Source organism: Macaca thibetana, chromosome 4 (genome assembly GCF_024542745.1).
Source record: "Macaca thibetana thibetana isolate TM-01 chromosome 4, ASM2454274v1, whole genome shotgun sequence".
NCBI lineage: Eukaryota > Metazoa > Chordata > Mammalia > Primates > Cercopithecidae > Macaca > Macaca thibetana.
The window spans coordinates 143,380,842-143,401,564 of NC_065581.1; the positions used below are offsets into that span (position 1 = coordinate 143,380,842).

Consider the following 20,723-nt stretch of genomic DNA (forward strand, 5'->3'; position numbering starts at 1 on the left):
TTGGCTCTCTGTTTGTCTGTTATTGGTGTATAGGAATGCTTGTGATCTTTGCACATTGATTTTGTATGCTGAGACTTGCTTATGAGCTTAAGGACATTTTGGGCTGAGACAATGGGGTTTTCTAAATATACAATCATGTCATCTAGGAATCCAACTTACAAGGGATGTAAAGGACCTCTTCAAGGAGAACTACAAACCACTGCTCAGCTAAATAAAAGAGGACACAAACAAATGGAAGAACATTTCATGCTCATGGACAGGAAGAACTAATATCATGAAAATGGCCATACTGCCCAAGGTAATTAATAGATTTAATGCCATCTCCACCAACCTACCAATGACTTTCTTCACAGAACTGGAAAAAACGACTTCAAAGTTCATATGGAAACAAAAAAGAGCCTGCATTGCCAAGACAATCTTAAGACAAAAGAACAAAGCTGGAGGCATCACGCTACCTGACTTTAAACTCTACTACAAAGATACAGTAACCAAAACAGCATGGTACTGGTACCAAAACAGAGATATAGACCAATGGTACAGAACAGAGCCCTCAGAAATAATACCACACATCTACAACCACCTGATCTTTGACAAACCTGACAAAATCAAGAAATGGGGAAAGGATTCCCTATTTAATAAATAGTGCTGGGAAAACTGGCTAGCCATAAGTAGAAAGCTGAAACTGGATCCCTTCCTAATACCTTATACAAAAGTTAATTCAAGATGGATTAAAGACTTAAATATTAGACCCAAAACCATAAAAACCCTGGAAGAAAACCTAGGCAATACCATTCAGGACATAGGCATGGGCAAGAACTTCATGTCTAAAATACCAAAAGCCATGGAAACAAAAGCCAAAATTGACAAATGGGATCTAATTAAACTAAAGAGTTTCCACACAGCAAAAGAAACGACCATCAGAGTGAACAGGCGACCTAGAGAATGGGAGATAATTTTTGCAATCTACCCATCTGACAAAGGGCTAATATCCAGAATCTACAAAGAACTTAAACACATTTACAAGAAAAAATCAAACAACACAGTCAAAAAGTGGGCAAAGGATATAAACAGACACTTCTCAAAGAAGACATTTATGCAGACAACAGACACATGAAAAAATGCTCATCATCACTGGCCATCAGAGAAATGCAAATCAAAACCACAATGAGATACCATCTCACACCAGTTAGAATGACAATCATTAAAATGTCAGGAAACAACAAGTGCTGGAGAGGATGTGGAGAAATAGGAACACTTTTACACTGTTGGTGGGATTGTAAACTAGTTCAACCATTGTGGAAGACAGTGTGGCAATTCCTCAAGGATCTAGAACTAGAAATAGCATTTGACCCAGCAATCCCATTACTGGGTATATACCCAAAAGATTATAAATCATGCTGCTATAAAGACACATGCACACGTATGTTTATTGCAACACTATTCACAATAGCAAAGACTTGGAACCAACCCAAATGTCCATCAATGATAGACTAGATTAAGAAAATGTGGCACATATACACCATGGAATACTATGCAGCCATAAAAAAGGATGAATTCCTGTCCTTTGTAGGAACATGGATGAAGCTGGAAATCATCATTCTCAGCAAACTATCAGAAGGACAGAAAACCAAACTCCTCATGTTCTCACTCATAGGTAGGAATTGAACAATGAGAACACTTGGACACAGGATGGGGAACATCACAGACTAGGGCCTGTCGTGGGGTGGGGGGAGCGGGGAGGGATAGCATTAGGAGATATGCTTAATGTAAATGACGAGTTAATGGGTGCAGCACACCAACATGGCACATGTGTATATATGTAACAAACTTGCATGTTGTGCACATGTTCCCTGGAACTTAAAGTATAATAATAAAAAGAAAAAAAAAATAAAGAAAAAAAGAAAAAGTGAAAGCATTAGAGTCAGGGAGATCTAAGGTCAAATTTTCTCTTTGGTGCTGCTGTTTGATAATAGAGTAGGATTTTAACACCTGCAGGTCTCAATGTTTTTGTCTGAAAAATGGGGATAATGTCATTTTCTTAACTGGGGATTTTTTTTTTTCAGATTTAAATAATGAGTTAATCTGAAAAAAAAAAAAAAAAAAGAAATTTGTCCTCGAATTTTAGCCAAGAATTGTATGATGACAAATCCTCAGTTTTCATCCTGCTGACTCCTCTGGGGCCTTTAATACTTGACAAATAGTAGAGAAGAAAATGTAGTGCTGAGAATGTGAAAATGCTATTATCATCTTTCTAGAGTATTGCATAAAGTTGATGGTCATCAAAATTATAATTCCAGGAAGAAAGAAACATCCAAATAATTAATTTGAATAATTTTCCAGGAATTCCAAATGTAGGTCTTATATGAACCTTGACAACAAAATTTGTTTAGTAGGTACAAGCAGTGAGAGGAAGCACAGAACTCTTGGGAGTCAGGCAATAGTCCTTGAGTAGCTGATTTCAGCAAGCCCACCTTACAGGACATATCTCCAATGGCATTGCAAAACCAAGCAGTGAGGAAAACCTGCACATGTAAGCTTCCATGATGAGATAAAATACCAGAAGAAGCAGGGCCACTGCAAAGGCTACTTTGTAAATAAACATAAATAAGCAGACTAAGATCTACGCAAAGATTTATTATACATATATATTGGAAACCAGTTTTATAGACAGTTGTCAAATGAGTTACAAACCACAATCTCTTTAAGGTACCATGTATATTAAGGAAGTATTTTCTTCTTCTAGACAACAATCTCTGACACAATCCTTTCAAAGAAAATGTCTCATTTAAATCAAACACTACTTTGCTGATTTTTAATTTACAGAGAATTTGAAATTAGAAACTTAAATTATGTACCATCTTACATGTCACATCATTGATCCTCTTTAAAATTCTACATATAAACAAAGTAAAGCAAAGACATGAGGAATTTTACAAGACTACCTCGTATTATTGCCAGAGATGCAAATCTTGATATTCTCTCAGTAAAACTGTATTTACAGGAGGCAAGTGTTTTTCAACCACACTTTATTATTTGGCCCCAAATATCTTTCATACATTCCTTTGATACTTATCTTGGCAAACAAGGAGGTAAAACAAGTAGGCCAAATGGCACATCACAAAACTCTCAAAAGTAGAACATACTCAGAATTGTAAAGGACAATGCTTATGACATTTGGTATTTCATCTTGACACCAATAAACTTAGAAGGGAACCCTTATTATCTATTATTGCCTGAATTTTTAAGCCCCAAATTAAACATAATTTAAGTTATCTTAGTTGAAAAACTGATGATAATCTTATATTTTAAAACTATATGATTGCATATAGGTAGGCTTAAATGCACATACCATCACACATAGAATCACAAATAATTATAAAAGAAAGTGAACCCATTCTTTTTGAAACAATTAATATGTGCAGATTTTCTTTACTGTCCACATATATTTAAAATTATAAATCAGATCTTAGCAGCATTAATTCATCACTGATACATAAAATCTTTACTAGAATTAAAATTACTACAAGGCCATTGAGTCATTAAAAAGAAAAGCCAAATGCTTATAAGTAGATTTAACAATACCAAATTTGCTCTGAAAGAATAAAGGATACTGTGTCACATAATCTCCTTATTTACTTTGATTACTGGTCTGTAATTTTGCTGAAAATTACAGCAAAACAATAAAAAATGAGTTTTGACATTCAAAGTCAGATTTGGTTGTGCCAGCAAAGAGCATATACTATGAATCAATAAATTTGAGAAGCATTCCTTTTGAATAATGATTTTGAAAATTCTCATGAATCCAAAAAAGTAAAATGCTCCTTTTCTATTTTGAAATTCTGTTAAAATATAACTCCCTATATATTCAATACATTGCTTGTAATAATTTAAAAAATAAAAAATAAATAAAAACCACAAAAAACAAAACAAAAAAAAGAAACTCAAAAACTATTTAAAGAAACCAATAAAATAATACTGGTATTATCTACAGTACTCCTAATATTCTGAAGAAGTCTAGTAAAAACAGTTGGGAATGTTAGTACTGCATTTTAGTCCATAATTTGAGAAAAGAATGAGCTGGAAAAGCATAGTAAAAGTTGTGTCATACAGACTTATCGGGATGCCAGGCAAGACTTAGACCAAGCCAATGTCATGTGAGACCCAAGAAAAAATATCTGCTTACACTCAGCCACTCACACTGGATACGGCATCTGACTGCATTACCAGAAGTGATATTCCTCACCATGTTAACTAGGCTAGGAAGGCAGAGATCATTGACAGTAGGAAATTTCATTTCTAGAACTTGTCATAGTCTGAACCATTAAATTGTGAAATAACTACTTATTTACATTTCTCATTTCTATTGAAATCTAAGAATGTCACCATAGGCAACAAACAAAAAAGGGTTATGTTTATTAATAATATTGCTTTTGCCAAGAGAACTTCCTAGTTTTTATTTTTATTTTTACTTTTTTTATTTTTTGAGTCAGAGTTTCACTCTTGTTGCCCAGGCTGGAGTACAATGGCATAATCTCGGTCCACTGCAACCTCCACCTCCCGGGTTCAAACGATTCTCCTGCCTCAGCCTCCCAAGCAGCTGGGACTACAAGCATGTACCACCGTGCCTGGCTAATTTTTTGTATTTTAGTAGAGATGGGGCTTCACCATGTTGGTCAGGCTGGTCTTGAACTCCTGACCTCAGGTGATCCACCCGCCTCAGCCTCCTAAAGTGCTGGGATTACGGATGTGAACCACTGCACCTGGCCTCCTAGCTTTTATTAAAATAGCTGTGCATATTTTTATTCTGCCCCAATGATAAATGTTTAATGTGACTTAGAAAGAAAAGGCTGGAAACTACTGGGGACTTCAGTGAACCATAACATAATCTGCAAACCTTAACTCAAAATAAGATCAAATGTATGAAGAAATTTACCACTTACCAGAAAAGCTACTGATTTCATACAGTAGAAGCCACGTCTATTTAGATAGACTAGCACTTCACTATGGCTAGACATAGCCTCTCCTGACTCCCACCATCAAATGTTTGTTACAAGATACTTTATAAAATATTGGAAAATAGTGTAACGATGCAAAATCAGAATGTAGTATAACAAAGCTAGATACGATCTCTCTCCTTGCTTTCCTTTATAAAAGTAAAAAAATCCCCCATCCTATGTAAACGGAAGTTAAAATATGGTGCATATAGTAGAGTCCTTTAAAAAATTCTGTATTTCCTTGGACATAGAGAGGTATGGAAGGCTTATCATAATTCTCCTAACCACCTAAGCTCTCCTCTTCTAACATTTTGTGTGCTATATTTTACTTGGTGGAAAATAATGTCCTTCCTGTATTACTCTCCCAGCTGCTGAGTGGTACACAAATTTATAAACTTAAAGTATAACATTTGAAAGAAAAAAGATTAGTATAACAGAATAAATGACTGATTGAAGGATCAGTTTAAGTAGGACCATTTAAAGTTAATCCAATTTAAATAGGAATAATACTAAGAAAAACAACCTTATTTTTGCATAATATTGACAATTTTTCATTGTGTCTAGATGAAGAAAAAAATTGCCACTGGGTACTATTTTTAATACTTTGAAATAATGTACAGAAAAGTTTAATTCAATTGACATTTGTACTCTTTCAGGAAAACTAAAACAAAAACAAAACCAAAACCCAGAAAATAACAAGAAGTTTTTGATAAATAGCACAAAAGTAATCTTAAAATATTCTTTGAAATCTACAAATTAGTCTCCAAACATTTTTTGGAACAATTTCCTATGAACAGCATTATGAAGATTTAGTTTCTAAATTCTCATGACCAACAGGTAAGTGCTGAAAAATAGTTTAAATTTTTCTTCATGCTGCCTGTTTTCTTAATAAAACTTAAAATATGTAAATACAGAAAAATAAAGTAACAAATGGCAGGACTTCAATTTTTACAAATGCATATGTAATAAAAGTTTGGATCAGAAAAAAATGCAGAGGATTGATTGACAAATCAGTCAGTACTAAGAGTTCAGGGTATCTGAACTTAATGTTTTGATGGCATTACTGCTTCCTGAAAGCATACCGATGTCTCAGCCAGAAATGGAATCTTTGTGGAGCACAGAACTCAGCATTGAAATCACCGTGCTTTGTTACTTACCATTTTTATTTAATTAAGTGAGTTTCAAAACACTTTTATTTCATGAAATAAACCTAGCTTTTTATATTTTTAAAATTTTGAAACATAGAAATTTATGCCTGCAATCTGGGTGGTATATCTGATCACACACACCTTATCTAGTGGCAGACATAAAATTGAATTGAATTGAATATTATTCAATTCAATTTTTTGCTTTAGCAAAAACTAAAGTTCAGCAAAAACTAAAGTTTAGCATTAGCTCTCAAAGGAAAAGTAATTTTCAGTAATTTACCCTGTTACATGTGTGGTTTAACATATTCTAATCATTTTTGGAGTCTTCTTATAATTTATATAAGTAATACCTCTATATAGGCTACCTATTTTATTGAATTTAGTAAGATATGCCAGTACATGCCAAATAGAAGAATTCTGGATTAACCCTAACCCCAAATTAACTGATCTTGAAAGATGTCCAGATATCCTTCCACATATTTACACAACCCAACTCAAATGTAAACTGACAATGAAAGACCTTTCCAAATTCTCTTCCATAAAGATTTAGAGAAAACTATTAAACCAGTTAATATGAGACAAAGGATATTATTTTATGTTCACTGACATTTTTCTAAATGATTTTTTGCAACTATGGTAATTAGGCTAAATGTCAAATGTGCCTTGTTGACTCTTGTCCGAGTCAGAAGTAAACAGGAAATTTCAGATTTTGACATTTTCATTCATTTTGGAATTGTCTGATAATGACAGAGATCCAATACTACAGGTAATTATCCTGTTTATACAGACTGTGCAAAATGAGTGTACCAGCTAATAACTCAGATATTTCACTTAATCAAACTTTCAAATGATTTTTCTTAGACTAATAACATCAATACAACAGGAACATAGAAAGTAAAACAAGAAAATCTTTATTATGTTTTTTCATGAGAGAAAGAGGTGGTAGAAAATCAAATGTTCAGATTTCCTGGGTTCTTTGAGTGTCAATAAGGACAAAGCTTTTTAAGTCTGTACATGATGATTTAAAGGTGATTCAATTTAACTAGTAGATAGGAATAGTTCTAATGAAAACAACCTTATTCTTGCATAATACTGGAAATTTTTCGTAGTGTCTCGATGAACAAAAAGTTGCCACTGGGTACTATTTTTAATACTTTGAAATAATATACAGAAAAGTTTAATTCAATTGATATTTGTACTCTTTCAGGAAAAGCAAAAACAAAAACCAGAAAATAATAAGCAGTTTTTGATAAATAGTACAAAAGTAATCTTAAAATATTCCTTGAAATCTATGAATTATTCTCCAAACATTTTTTGGAACAATTTACTGTTCCACTAACAGCAATATGAGGATTTAGCTTCTAAATTCTCACGACCAACAGATAAGTGCTGAAAAATAGTTAAAATTTTTGTTCATGTTACCCATTTTCTTAGTAAAGTTACATGCTATCAATAAATAGGTAAAATCTTTTCAAAAAACATCATTGATTTTTTATATTGGATATTGCTTTTGGTGTTAATCAGTCCTAACATTATGAAACGTAGCCATTGAGAAAATGATAGGTGAATAATAGTTATTTAAATCAAGTATTTTTTTTTTACTATGGTGAAAACCTCTGAAAACATTTTGGATATCTTAATTTTTATCAGAACTGATTCATCTGCTTTATTCATTTCAAAAATATTATTATGCTGTTGAAAGAAGAGTTTGTTAATAACAAATAGTCATGATTCCAACTCACATTTTGAAAAAGAAGCATGAAGCTGGAGGACTTGTGTAATTTCAAATTTTAATACAAAAGTACAGTAATCAACACATCAATATAATAATAGATATGTAGATCAATAAAACAGGATGAAGAACCCAGTAAAGAATCCACACATTTACAGTAAATTGATTTTTAACAAAGATGCCTAGGCAATTCAAGAGGAAAACAATAATCTTTACCACAAGTGGTGTTAGAACAAATGGATCGCTATATGCGAAACAAAAACCAAACCAAAACGAAAAACCTTAGATGCTTACTTTACACCATATACAAGTTTAAATAAACACGAATCTGAGACAAAAGTAGAAAAATTAAAATGATCCACATTTTAGAAGATGACATCTGATAAACAATGTGTGTCCTTAGGCAAGAATTTCTTAGACATGATTCTGAAAGCCTGATTCACAAAATAAAAACTGGCGAATTTGACTTCATCGAAATTGAAAACTGATGGTATTCAAAAGATCCTATTTCAAAAATGGAAAGGCAAACCACAAAGTGAGAAATATATTTGCAAATCATACATATCAGAAACACTTGTATCCAGAATATAGTTGTTATCTGTTGCCGAATTACTGTAATACTTAGCATCTCAAAACAACAAGTCACACAGTTTTGAGGGGCAGGAATCTGGAAGTGGCTTAGCTGAGTGGTGCTGGCTCAGGGTGTCTCAAGACAAGCTGTTGGCCAAAGCCGCAGTCATCTGGAGCTAGAAAATTCCGTGCACACTCACATGGTTGTTGGCAGACCTCGGTTCCTTGTTGGCTGTTGGAAAAATACCTCAGTTCCTTCTCCCAGGGGCCCTTTATAAGCCATCTGATTGTCCTCATGACACGGCAGCTGGATTCTCTGGAATGAATGATGCAAAGGGGTTTGGCAGGGGAGAGAAAGAAGCTGAGACGGAAAACACAGTCTCTTATAACCTAACCTTGGAAGTGATATACCATCATTTCTGCCGTATGTTGTTTGGTTCTTTTGGTCAGACCAATCCTAGAGCAATGAGGAAGGCACTGCTCAAGGGTGTAAATGCTAGAAGATGAGGTCATCTGGCTATTGAACAGAATACATAAAGAACTTTTGAAGCTCAATAATAAGTGATAAATAACAAGAAAATAGGCAAAATATTTCAATAGGCATTTCACTAAAGAAGATATACGTATGGCTAAAAATAAAATAATAAAAACACCAAATGAAGACATCCTCAACATCATCAGTCATTAGAAGAATGCAAATTAAAATTACAATGAGATATCATTATATACCCACTAGAATGACTATAATCAAAAAGACTGACCATACCAAGTGTTGGCAAGTATTTTGAGAAACTGGAACCTTTATACATTATTGGTGGGGATGTAAAATGGCACAACCCTTTTGAAGAACAGTTTGGGAGGTTTTAAAGTTAAGCATCCATTTACCATATGACTCAGCAATTCTAATCTTAGGTATTTATCCAAGAGAAATAAAATCATATATTTAGATATCCACATAAAGATTTGTACATAAATGTTTATAAAATCATCACTTACAATAGCCACAAACTGGAAACGACCCAAATGACCACCAATAGGTGACTGGAAAAAACAAAATTTGGTATCAATACAATAGAATGATACTCAGCAATAAAATAGAATAATCCATGCAACAAAATGAATGCATCTCAAAATCATACAAAATGAAATAAGTCATTTCTATGAGTTTTCTATTGCTACCATAATAATTCCTACAAACTGAATGACATAAAACAATACAAATGTATTATCTTATCATTTTGGAAGCCATAAGTCTACATGGGTCTCACCAAGCTAAATTGACAGGGCTGTGTTTCTTTCTGGAGGCTCTAGTGGGTAATCTATTCTCTGACTGTTCCCTTCTAGAGGTCCCCTCCATTTCTTGACTCATGGCTCCCTTCCTCCAACTTCAAAGCCATCAATGGCAGACTGAGTCTTTCTTGCGTTGCACCTCTCTCACTCTTCTTCCATTATTGTATCTCTCTGACCCAGCTGAGAAAGGTTCTGTGCTTTTAAGGACTGAAGTGATTACATTGGGCCCATCCAGATAGTCCTGGATAACCTCCTCATTTATAAGTCTTATTTACATTGGCAAAGTCCCCTTTCCAGTGTGATGTAACATATTGACAAGTGCAGGGGGTTTTATTTTGCAAACCACACTTTTATATGAAATTTCTAGAAAAAGCAAAAATAAGTAGATGAAAATTATATCAGTATTTGCTGGGACTGGGGGTGGGAGCAGATTTCACTAAAAATGGACATTAAAGATCTTTTTAGAATGACAGAAGTTATCTAAAATGGAATCTATCATAGTTGCACAATTCTAAGTTTTACTAAAAATCATCAAGTTGAATATTTTCAATGGGCGAATTTTATATGTAAGATGTAGTTCAATAAAACCATTAAATATTTTTAAGTGAATAGAAAAAAGCAAAGAAAAATAATTTATTGAAGTAGTTAATACTATTAAAATAAGCCCTGAAAACATGGACCTCTTATTTGGGATTTTGACTCGCGGTGAATTTCTGTTTTCTCCCAATCAATTAAATAGTGTTTTGGCTTTTGTCATAAGCACATTATGTTTACATTCAATATATCATCTGCTGATCTTAAACACATTCCTATTACATCATTTGATAGAAGTGCATAACTGTGAGACTTCTGAATTCAAGGCCCCCCAAAAAGCTTTTCTTTTAATACTTTCATTGGATAAATTATGAACACATCAACAGAAATGCTAGAATCAAATCTCAAATGCTTCATCCTACTATATGTGTAAAACTATGATTCATTATTATTAAGAATCATAACAAAGTCCATTCACCAATTAATTTTTTTTCACATAAATATGTGGTGAAACATTTATTTACAGTTTCCTTTGCCTGGCAAGTGGTAAACCACAATACTGAAAATTTATGTCTTTTCTGAGTACGTAGACTTAGTGACAAAAGACCAAGCACTTCATACACATTTGCTCCAGAAGTACTCAGAAGGGTCATGTTACCCTAGTGAAGAATAAAAGTACACACTCTGCACCTTTATTAGTGATGAATCATTAATTTATTATGATTGGACTTAAAGTTATGAATGAGTCAGCTAACTGAACTGTGTGAAATGGTGGGTGGTACAGGGAGAAGTTTGATGCTGACATATTTAACTATAGATGTTAATGCCTTGCTGTGTATATTCCCATGATGAAATTGATTCTGCTTTTGCTTTGTGCCTCGAGGTCTCCTACAATTAAAGGTGTAATGTCTATGCATTGCTTTGAAATGAAGAGCTATCCAAAGAGAAGGTATTACCATATTACAGAGCTATCTGATTAAAGCTTGCCAAAACATTATGGACAAGAGTGAGCGCCCTAATAGTGCATGCCAACATGATCTCATCTTGAAGTATGAGAACGTAAGAATCAGCACATACTTCTAAATACTTCCTTCAAATAAATAAAGAGAGGCTAATTGTTTAGCTCATTTATTTTATTTTATTATTTCTTCACTATAATTTTTCCTACTCTACTTTTACTATTGTGGACTTTTCAAAATCCCTTAAAATTGATGGCCATGTATTAGCATGTAATTTAAAAAGCTTCAATTTCTTTTCCCATGTATGGGTTATGTTAACAAAAGAATCAGGAGTTAAATAGATATATCCATGGGAAATGCAATTTTAGAGATGTTTATCAATGTCTATATTTCATTAATTATTTATAAAGTAGGGCTTTGAGGCAGAAACAATTTTTCCATTATATCTGTAACCATAAAAGATGAAAGATGCATTCACTTTTTTTCTTCAACTTTTATTTTAAGTTCCAGGGGATGTATTCATTTTTAACTAAGTGGAAGTAATGTTTGAACCATGAATAAAGATACAGATTCATTTGATGAGGTTTTGTTGGTCTGATTCATTAATAGTTTTTTAAACGTTAACATTCTTACCAAGCAATTTTTATTTCTTAAAAAAAAATCCTGAGTTTAATAACAGGTTAGAGTAGTTTCTGTTACCAAAATGACTTTGGAATTCCACATAATTAGAATCAGATAAAATGTATGTTCTGCAACCAATTTCAAGGGTGCTATTTAAAAAAACCATGACAACACCAGGATTTAATTTCTGACCTGTTTCTCAGATCTTTTTATTTAATCTGCAATCCAACATTTAAAAAAAAAAAAAAAAATTCCCACAAGGAAGCACTGGACTTACGACAAGATAAACCCAGGTAAAGAATTATTTTTCTTGAGAAGTGACTGGGATCAAGAGAGACTGAGAGACCTTCTGTTTCTTGTCAGGAAACCTGGATTTCCATTCGATTCCCACAGAAATCTATTGTGCAATCTAGAAATATTTTATGTCCTTAGCATAAATGAATGGAATTGACTATATAAACTTTTATGAAAGTAAGTTCTAAAACCCTATTCTAGAACTCAAAATGTTAATACCTTGTCTATAAACAAATGGGTTGAAAAGTCACCTTTGAAGTTTAGAAGCTGTATCTTAAATTCTAGGCCTGTTCATGAAACCACAGGTTTACTGGAGCAGATAAAATAAGGAAAACCTTGTGAAAATTTCTCAGAAGTTAAACCCACCAGAAATGTGCATAATTTTTGCATTTTCCACATCTAAGCTTCTGGTCAATTAGAAAGACTATGGTCAAAAGGGGTACATTGCTTAGATGCTGGCATTGATTTAATTAAAAGGAAAAATGGAAGAAAATGAATTCTAAGAATGGGGCAAATCTTAATGTCTTAATTTGTTTTGTGCTGTGAGTCTGAGCAATTTATAAAGAACAGAGATTTATTTCTTACCATTCTGGAGTAATACACAGCAATTTAGGCTTTTCCTAGCCTGCTCCTCTAAATTCTTCCATACTCTACCCATTACCCAGTTCCAGAGTGGCTTCCAGTTTTAGGTATTTGTTATAACAAGGGTGTCACTCCTTCGTACCAATTTTCTATCATAGTCCATTCTGTGCTGCTATAATAGGATACCTGAGACTGGGTAATTTATAAAGAACAGGGATTTATTTCTTACAGTTCTGGAGGCTGAGAAGTCCAACATTAAGGTGCTGGTATCTGGCGATGGCTTTTGTGGTGCATCATTCTATGGCAGAAGGTGGAAGGGTAAGAAAGCATCAGAAGGCAAGAAAGAGTTGAAATCACTTTTATCAGGAACCCGTTCCCATGATAATTAATCCATTCCTGTGATAAGAGCATTAATCCAGGTCTGAGCCCTCATGATCTAATTACCTCCTACAGGTCCCGACTCTCAACACTGTTGCATTGAGAATTAAGTTTCCAACACGTGGAGATAGGTCAGCCTGTCTCAAGAGAGGGGTCACTTGTGTGTAGGGCAAAAAGGGGTTATGGGAAGACTTTATTTTACCTGTTACTGTATCTCTCTCACAAAACTCTCTACCAGCTTTCATGAAAATGTGCATTTTGGGGGACACATTCAAACCACAGCTGTTAAGTAACTCTCATTTTCCCCTTGTTCCCATACCCATAGTCAAGCTACATGAAATGTTTTTTTTTTTTTTTTCCAATTAGAAGTAAATAGTTGTAGCTACTTCAGTTTAGTAAATATCACTGAATAGCATTTCATGAGACAAATTCAGTAGATAAACCTAAAGGTCCTTGCTGACATTTTTTCATGTCAGTCTTAATAGCTTCTTAATCTCATTTTAATTATCTTAGTTTAAAAGCCAGATTCTAAATGGGTTACATAGAATGACCAGTGGACAAAAACTAAACGAGTCATTTTAGATTTTAGGTTGGAGGCTTTTTTTTTCTGAAACAGAGTCTTGCTCGGTGGCCCAGGCTGGAGTGAAGTGGTGCAATCTTGGCTCAGTGCAACCTCCGCCTCCCGGGTTCAAGCCATTCTCCTGTCTCAGCCTCCTGAGTAGCTGGGTTTACAGGCATGCACCACCATGCCCAGCTAACTTTTGTAATTTTAGTAGAGATGGAGTTTCGCCATGTTGGCTGGAGGGTTTTAAATGAGTATTTGCTCCTATTAGAGGCTGCCTTGGTAGTCATTGCCAGATCTGGTGCCTTGTACGGTGCCTGGTGCATGGGAGAGAATTATTAAATGTTGGATTAATTAACAGACATACCTCAACCAGGCTTTATTGGGTCAGCTTGTCTTAAGAGAGGGGTCACTTGTTTGTAGGGCCAAAAGGGGTTATGGGATGGGTTTATTTTACCTGTTACTGTATCTCTCTCACCAAGCTCTCTACCAGCTCTCATGAAAATGCTGCTCTCTGTACCTTCCCTGACCATATATTTCCAGAAATGCCACATCACAAATATTACACAGGAAATAAAGCATCTAAAATTGTAAACCCTCTGACCAGAATGTCTTTCATCTGACCGAGAACTTGAGCTAAAAAATCAAACCCCAAACCCCATGGAATTTTAAAATTTGGGGTTTCTGGTGCTGAATATTTTGTGATTTGTCTTCTCTTGAGGCTTAAAAATTTTTTATGTACTGGTGCAAGTAAATATAGAAGTAGAAAATAAATAGGCTTTTGTTGGACAAGTGACTTTGAGTGCACACTGTAACGTGTTTGAGGAGAGATTTTATAATAAAACTTAGTTGGTCCAACAAAGCCTAAATGTTTATGTAGCTCATTCAAACCTGTCTGTGTCCTCAAATTGACACTGTTTTACTTCATGCCATATCAGATAAAGTTTAATGTGTTTATCTCTAGGAGAAAGAGCTTCTTGTCAAACACGAAAATAAGAGAGAAAGAGGTGGAGTTTCCTCACTGAAATTAGTCAGTAACATGCTGTGTCTATTATGAACCCTCACATTCAACAAAGTGGAGAATGCCAGGATACTGCAGCGAATGGAGTTTTGCTGAAGATCAAAGCAACATAAGCTGTTGTAACAGACTTTATGTTCTGTCTTTGCATTTCCTGTAGGTGGTGAGCTCCTGAATTGTGGTAATTACCAGTCCCTGATTGAAGGCAATTCATTTCCTTCCTGACACTGAAAATATCAAAAACCAAGCTGCCTCTCGATGACCCTGACTTTACAGCCCATTTGTAATTATTCTGATCAGTTGCAAGGGGAGGTAAGAATTAGAATATGTCTTGTTTAAGAGATTCTTTAAGTTCCTTGCTGGAGCTTATTTTTAAATACCCTCGGTAATTTGTTTTATATTCATAAACAAACTAATTTGATCACTTCAAATTCTTACCAAGTTTTAATTAGTCTGTTAATAAAAAAATTATAGCTTATCCAAGTATACTTTTACAAAAAATTGTATCTTAATAATTCTATTACTTAATTGAATTGCAAAATTAAAATTGTGCACAAACATTTTTTAGGTTGAAAAGTTTAAAAAGAAAAAAGCATGTACAAAAATACACTCTAGTTTTCATTTTCAGATAGAGTAATTATATCTGTCATATATAAAATTTATATATGAAAGAATCTATATTTTTCATATATTTATATATAAAAGTAATCATATATATGATTTTTACCTTAGGTAGCTCCAAAGATAAAATTCTTAAGATTGATAGAGAGCTGAGAAGAAATTTTAAATAGTGGATATAACTTGTAATCATTTAAGATTTAATTAAGTCACATTTTCAGCAGATGTCCTAATAAATACAATAGTAGTAATTAGCATTATTATTAGGATAGTGCCTGAAATAAAGGGTGTAAACATTACATAAAGCTTGGATAGAGAGCTGTAGGCTCAGAATCAAAAAACTTCAGACTGGAAACATACCTGAAACAACCTTAGTCAATTCCTGAGTTTTACAGTTAAAATTCAGTTTCAGACAAACAAACTGTCTCAAGTTAAATTGTCACTTAGTGGCTTAGTTGCGGCAATAATTCGTGTCTTCTACTTCTAATTCATTTACTCTGGTTTTTTAACGTTTTTAACATCACTATATGTATTGAACTATTCCTATAATTATTAATTTAAACTCTCAAGTTAAACTTTTACATACAGAATAATACCTAAACATATTTTATATAGTGCTATACGTCTGGTAGATAACATTCAATTTTTTATTGCTTACTCCATATTTATTTCTTTTGTACCAGCATAATTATGGCAGTAGAGGAAAGTTAAAAAGAAAGGGCAAATGCACACAATTTTCACCATCATATATAATTTTTAGTTTTTACTTCTAGAATTTATCCATGCTTACATGTTTTCTGAAGTTGTAATGATGAGGAAATACAATCTTTGTTCTGTTTTATTTAATTAACATTATATTATGACATTGTCGTGTTCACAATTACTAGTTTAGCAACTACATAATATTTCACTGACTTAATTTGATAATTATCCAGTCATTTCCCTCTTGTGAGTGATTAGGTCATTTCTAATATTACTATAAAAAATGCTGTTGTGAATTTCTTTGTGTACATTGCTTTTCTATATTGTTTGTCTTTTGATTTTTTTGTGTGGATAAATCATATTATGCTTATATGGATAAATTATGTCATATAAGCTCGTGTGATTAAACAGCACAGTCCCTCTTTTACCTGAAGTGGAACATGAAAACAGCAGAGAAGCTACAGGCAGGACTGGCCCTATGTGCAGAAGGGTACCTAGAAGTCTGCAAAGATAATTTATAGGACAACCCCCCAAATCACCCCCAGTGGTCTTTCCTAAAATTTCGAACAATGCAATTTCTCAGTACCTTTTTAAGAGGTAAATTTTTAATAAAATTAAGGCATTTCTAGACTAAACAAAGGAAAAGCATTAGCTAACACATATGCAGGATGTAGTTTATATGGCTAATTCCCATTACCAATCATAAATTCTTAGGCAGCATAGACTCAATCCTTCAAACAAATATTAAGAACAATATTGAGAGCATGACGCTATTATGTCTCTTGAGTGAAAGAAAATAAGATAATTGAACTTCAATCTCTCATACATTATAAACATGTTTCCTACACAAAACACATACCAGTCAATGAAAAGATCATGCTTTTCACAAGTTCTTTAGGACTCAGGCCCAGAATTCACAAGATTGTTGTGATTTAGTCACTCATTAGTGTTCAGCATTTATTTTCCTGGCATATACAGCTATACAGCTACCATGTAGTGCAAAGCTACAATGTCTCAGCCACTTTTTTTCATGATCTCATTTCATCCTTATAATAACTCTATATAGTATCTATTATTTCTCTCATTTTACATATGTGGACATTAAGGCCCAGAATGTTGAAGCATTTTGCATAACATCACAAGTTCTGAGTTATGAAGTGGCATAGCCAAAATTCACCTTTCTCTGAATGATTATTCTGTAAGTACTCCTTAGTGAGCAGGGATTTCTACCATAATATGTCAATAGTTTTTTGGGGCTATCCGAATTCTCTTGTGATTTTTCTATTCATAAAACTTGAAAAACCTCTTAGTTAATTCTTTTTCCCAGAATGTCAGTCATGCTGGACTTTTACTTTACTGTTAAACACGTAACTAGAGAAGTGCAAGTGGGAACCACATTTATGACCCAAAATGAACTTTTCAAAATTTTTTGAAATGCTATAAATATTTTGCACTCACTCTTCATGACTAAAGTGTACTAAAGTCACAACAGATATTCCAAATCAGCAGTTGTGTTGCCAATGGAATCTCAACAATATTAATTCAGATTTAACAACCACTCTGATTCATCTCCTTAGATTCAAGTCCCATAAAAACACAGGATGAAGTCTCATGACTTTTATTAAAATGTCTGTAAATATAAGCCCTAAAAAGCAATGAACTCTGATATGGTGTTTGGATCTGAAAAATTTTGGAGAAGAAAAAGAATGTAAGAATGTACCTGCACCATAAACATAGCAACTTCAGATTTAATGACATTTTTTGTTAAATTTTGTTCAGTAACTAAGCTGATCTCTTAGAAAATCATTTAAAATTACTCACAAGAATGTAATTATGTAGTGTTGGAATGATCTTAGTACACAATCGAAAAAAAAAAAATCCTTGCTTTCATTGCCTCAAAAACTTCACCCAAAAAAGGATTGAATGAATTCCAAGTTTTTAAAGGTTAAGAATTCTACTACAAATTTAACTTCAAGGAGAAAATACTCTAAGTTATAATTAATGAATTATTGGTAAATGTTTAGGATACAAAGTTTTATACTACAAATCCACACACACACACAAAAAGTTTTGAATCCATAATAGGTAGAAAGATAGTGGGTGATATGGTTTGGCTCTGTGTCCCCACCCAAATCTAATTTTGAATTGTACTCCCATAATTCCCAAGTGTTGTAGGAAGGACCCAGTGGAAGATAATTTGAATCATGGGAGCGGTTTCCCCCATACCGTTCTCATGTTCCTGAATAAGTCTCAGGAGATCTGATGGTTTTATCAGGGGTTTCTGCTTTTGCATCTTACTATCTTACTCATTTTCTCTTGCTACTGCCATGTAAGAAGTGCCTTTCACCTCCCGCTATGATTCTGAGTTATCCCCAGCCATGTCGAACTGTAAGTCCAATTGAACCTCTTTTTCTTTCCAATCTTGGGTATGTCTTTATCAGCAGCATGATAATGGACTAATATAGTAAATTGGTACCAGTAGAGTGGGGTATTGCTGAAAAGATACCCAAATATATAGAAGTGACTTTGGAACTGGGTAACAGGCAGAGGCTGGAACAGTTTGGAGGGTTTGAAGAAGAAAGGAAAATGTGGGAAAGCTTGTAACTTCCCTGTGACTTGTTGAATGGCTTTGACCTAAAGCCTGATAGTGATATGGATAATAAGGTCCAGGCTGAGGTGGTCTCAGATGAAGATGAGGAATTTATTGGGAATTGGAGCAAAGGTGACTCTTACTAAGTTTTAGCTAAGAGATGGGCAGCATTTTGCCCCCGTCCTAGAGATTTGTGGAATTTTGAACTTGAGAGAGATGATGTAGGGTATCTAGCAGAAGAAATTTCTAAGCAGCAAACCATTAAAAATGTGACTTGGGGCCAGACACGGTAACTCATGCCTATAATCCCAGCACCTTGGGAGGCTGAGGTGAGTGGGTCACTTGAGTCAGGAGTTCAGGACCAGCCTAGTCAACATGGTGAAACCCATATCTACTAAAAATATAAAAATTAGCTGGGTGTGGTGGCATATGCCTATAGTCCCACCTACTCGAGAGGCTGAGGCAGGAGAATTGCTCGTACCAGGAGGTGGAGGTTATAATGAACTAAGCTCACACCACTGCACTCCAGCCTGAATGACAGAGAAGAGAATCACTTGTGGCAGGAGGCAGAGGCTACAATGAGCTGAGATCACAAAACTGCACTCCAGTCTGGACGACAGAGTAAGACTCTGTCTCAAAAAAAAAAAAAAAAAAAATGTGACTTGGATGCTGTTAAAAGTATTCCACTTTAAAAGGGAAACAAAGCATAAAAGCAGAAAATTTGTAGCCTGATGATGCAGTAGAAAAGAAAAACCAATTTTTTGAGGAGAAATTCAAGCTGGCTGCAGAAATTTGCATAAGTAATAAGAAGCCCAGTGTTAATCCCCAAGACAATGGGGAAAATGTTTCCAGGACATGTCATAGGCCTTCATGGTAGCCCCTCCCTTTACAGACCCAGAAACCTAGGAGGAAAAAATGGTTTTGTGGGCCAGGCCTAGGATCCCCATGCTGTGTGCTGCCTAGGGACTTGATGCCCTACATTCCAGCTGCTTCAGCCATTGCTAAAAAGGGTCAAGGTAGAGCTTGGCTTATGGTTTCAGAGGGTGCAAGTCCCAAACCTTGGCAGCTTCCACATGGTGTTGAGCTGGCAGGTGTACACAAGTCAAGAATTGAGGTTTGGGAACCTACACCTAGATTTCAGAAGATGTATGCAAATGCCTGGATGCCCAGGCAAAAGTTTGCTGCAGGTTGGGGCCCTCATGGAGAACCTCTGCTAGGGCAGTGTGGAAAGGAAATGTGGGGTTGGAGCCTCCACACAGAGTGCCTACTAGGGCACTGCCTAGTGGAGCTGTGAGAAGATGGCCATTGTCCTCCAGATCCCAGAATGGTAGATTTACCGACAGCTTGCACCATGCACCTGGGAAAGCTACAGACACTCAACACCAGCCTGTGAAAGCAGCCAGGAGGGAGGCATACCCTGCAAAGACACAGGGGTGGAGTTGCCCAAGACTTTGGGAACCTACCTCTTGCATCAGTGTGACCTGGAAGTGAGACATGGAATTAAAGGAGATCACTTTGGAGCTTTAAATTTTGACTGCCCCACTAGATTTCAGACTTGCATAGGCCCTGTAATCACTTTGTTTTGGCCAATTTCTCCCATTTGGAATGGCTGTATTTATCCAATACCCATATTCTCATTGTGTCTAGGGAGTAACTAGCTTGCTTTTGACTTTATAGGTTCATAGGCGGAAGGGACTTGACTTGTCTCAGATGAGACTTTGGACTATGGAATTTTGGGCTAATGCTGAAACGAGTTAAGACTTCGGGAGACTGTTGGGAATGCATAATTGATTTTGAAATGTGAGGACATGAGATTTGGAGGGGTCATGGGTGGAATGGGTTTTGCTCTGTGTACTCACCCAAATCTCATCTTGAATTGTACTCCCATAATTCCCATGTGTTGTGGGAGTAACTCAATGGGAGATAATTTGAATTATGGGGGTGGTTTCCCCCATACTGTTCTCATGGTAGTGAATAAGTCTCACAAATCTGATGGTTTTATTAAGGGTTTCTGCTTTTGAATCTTCCTCATTTTCTCTTGCCACCACCATGTAAGAAGTGCCTTTCACCTCCCTCCATGATTCTGAGGCCTCCCCAGCTATATGAAACTGTAAGTCCAATTTAACCTCTT

General features: G+C 34.9%; 1 long non-coding RNA gene across 4 annotated transcripts in view; it reads right to left on the bottom strand.

Annotated features, from left to right (window-relative positions):
• Positions 1 to 7,407: 7,407 nt before the first annotated feature.
• LOC126952097 (uncharacterized) overlaps positions 7,408 to 20,723 on the bottom strand; it is a 122,772-nt gene continuing 109,456 nt past the window's right edge. For all 4 annotated transcript variants that reach the window (XR_007724791.1, XR_007724789.1, XR_007724788.1 and 1 more), the window contains 3 exons: positions 12,954 to 13,022; positions 9,441 to 9,485; positions 7,408 to 8,760 (listed from right to left, as the gene is read on the bottom strand). This is a non-coding gene — a long non-coding RNA (uncharacterized LOC126952097). The remainder of the gene's footprint in view (positions 8,761 to 9,440; positions 9,486 to 12,953; positions 13,023 to 20,723) is intronic.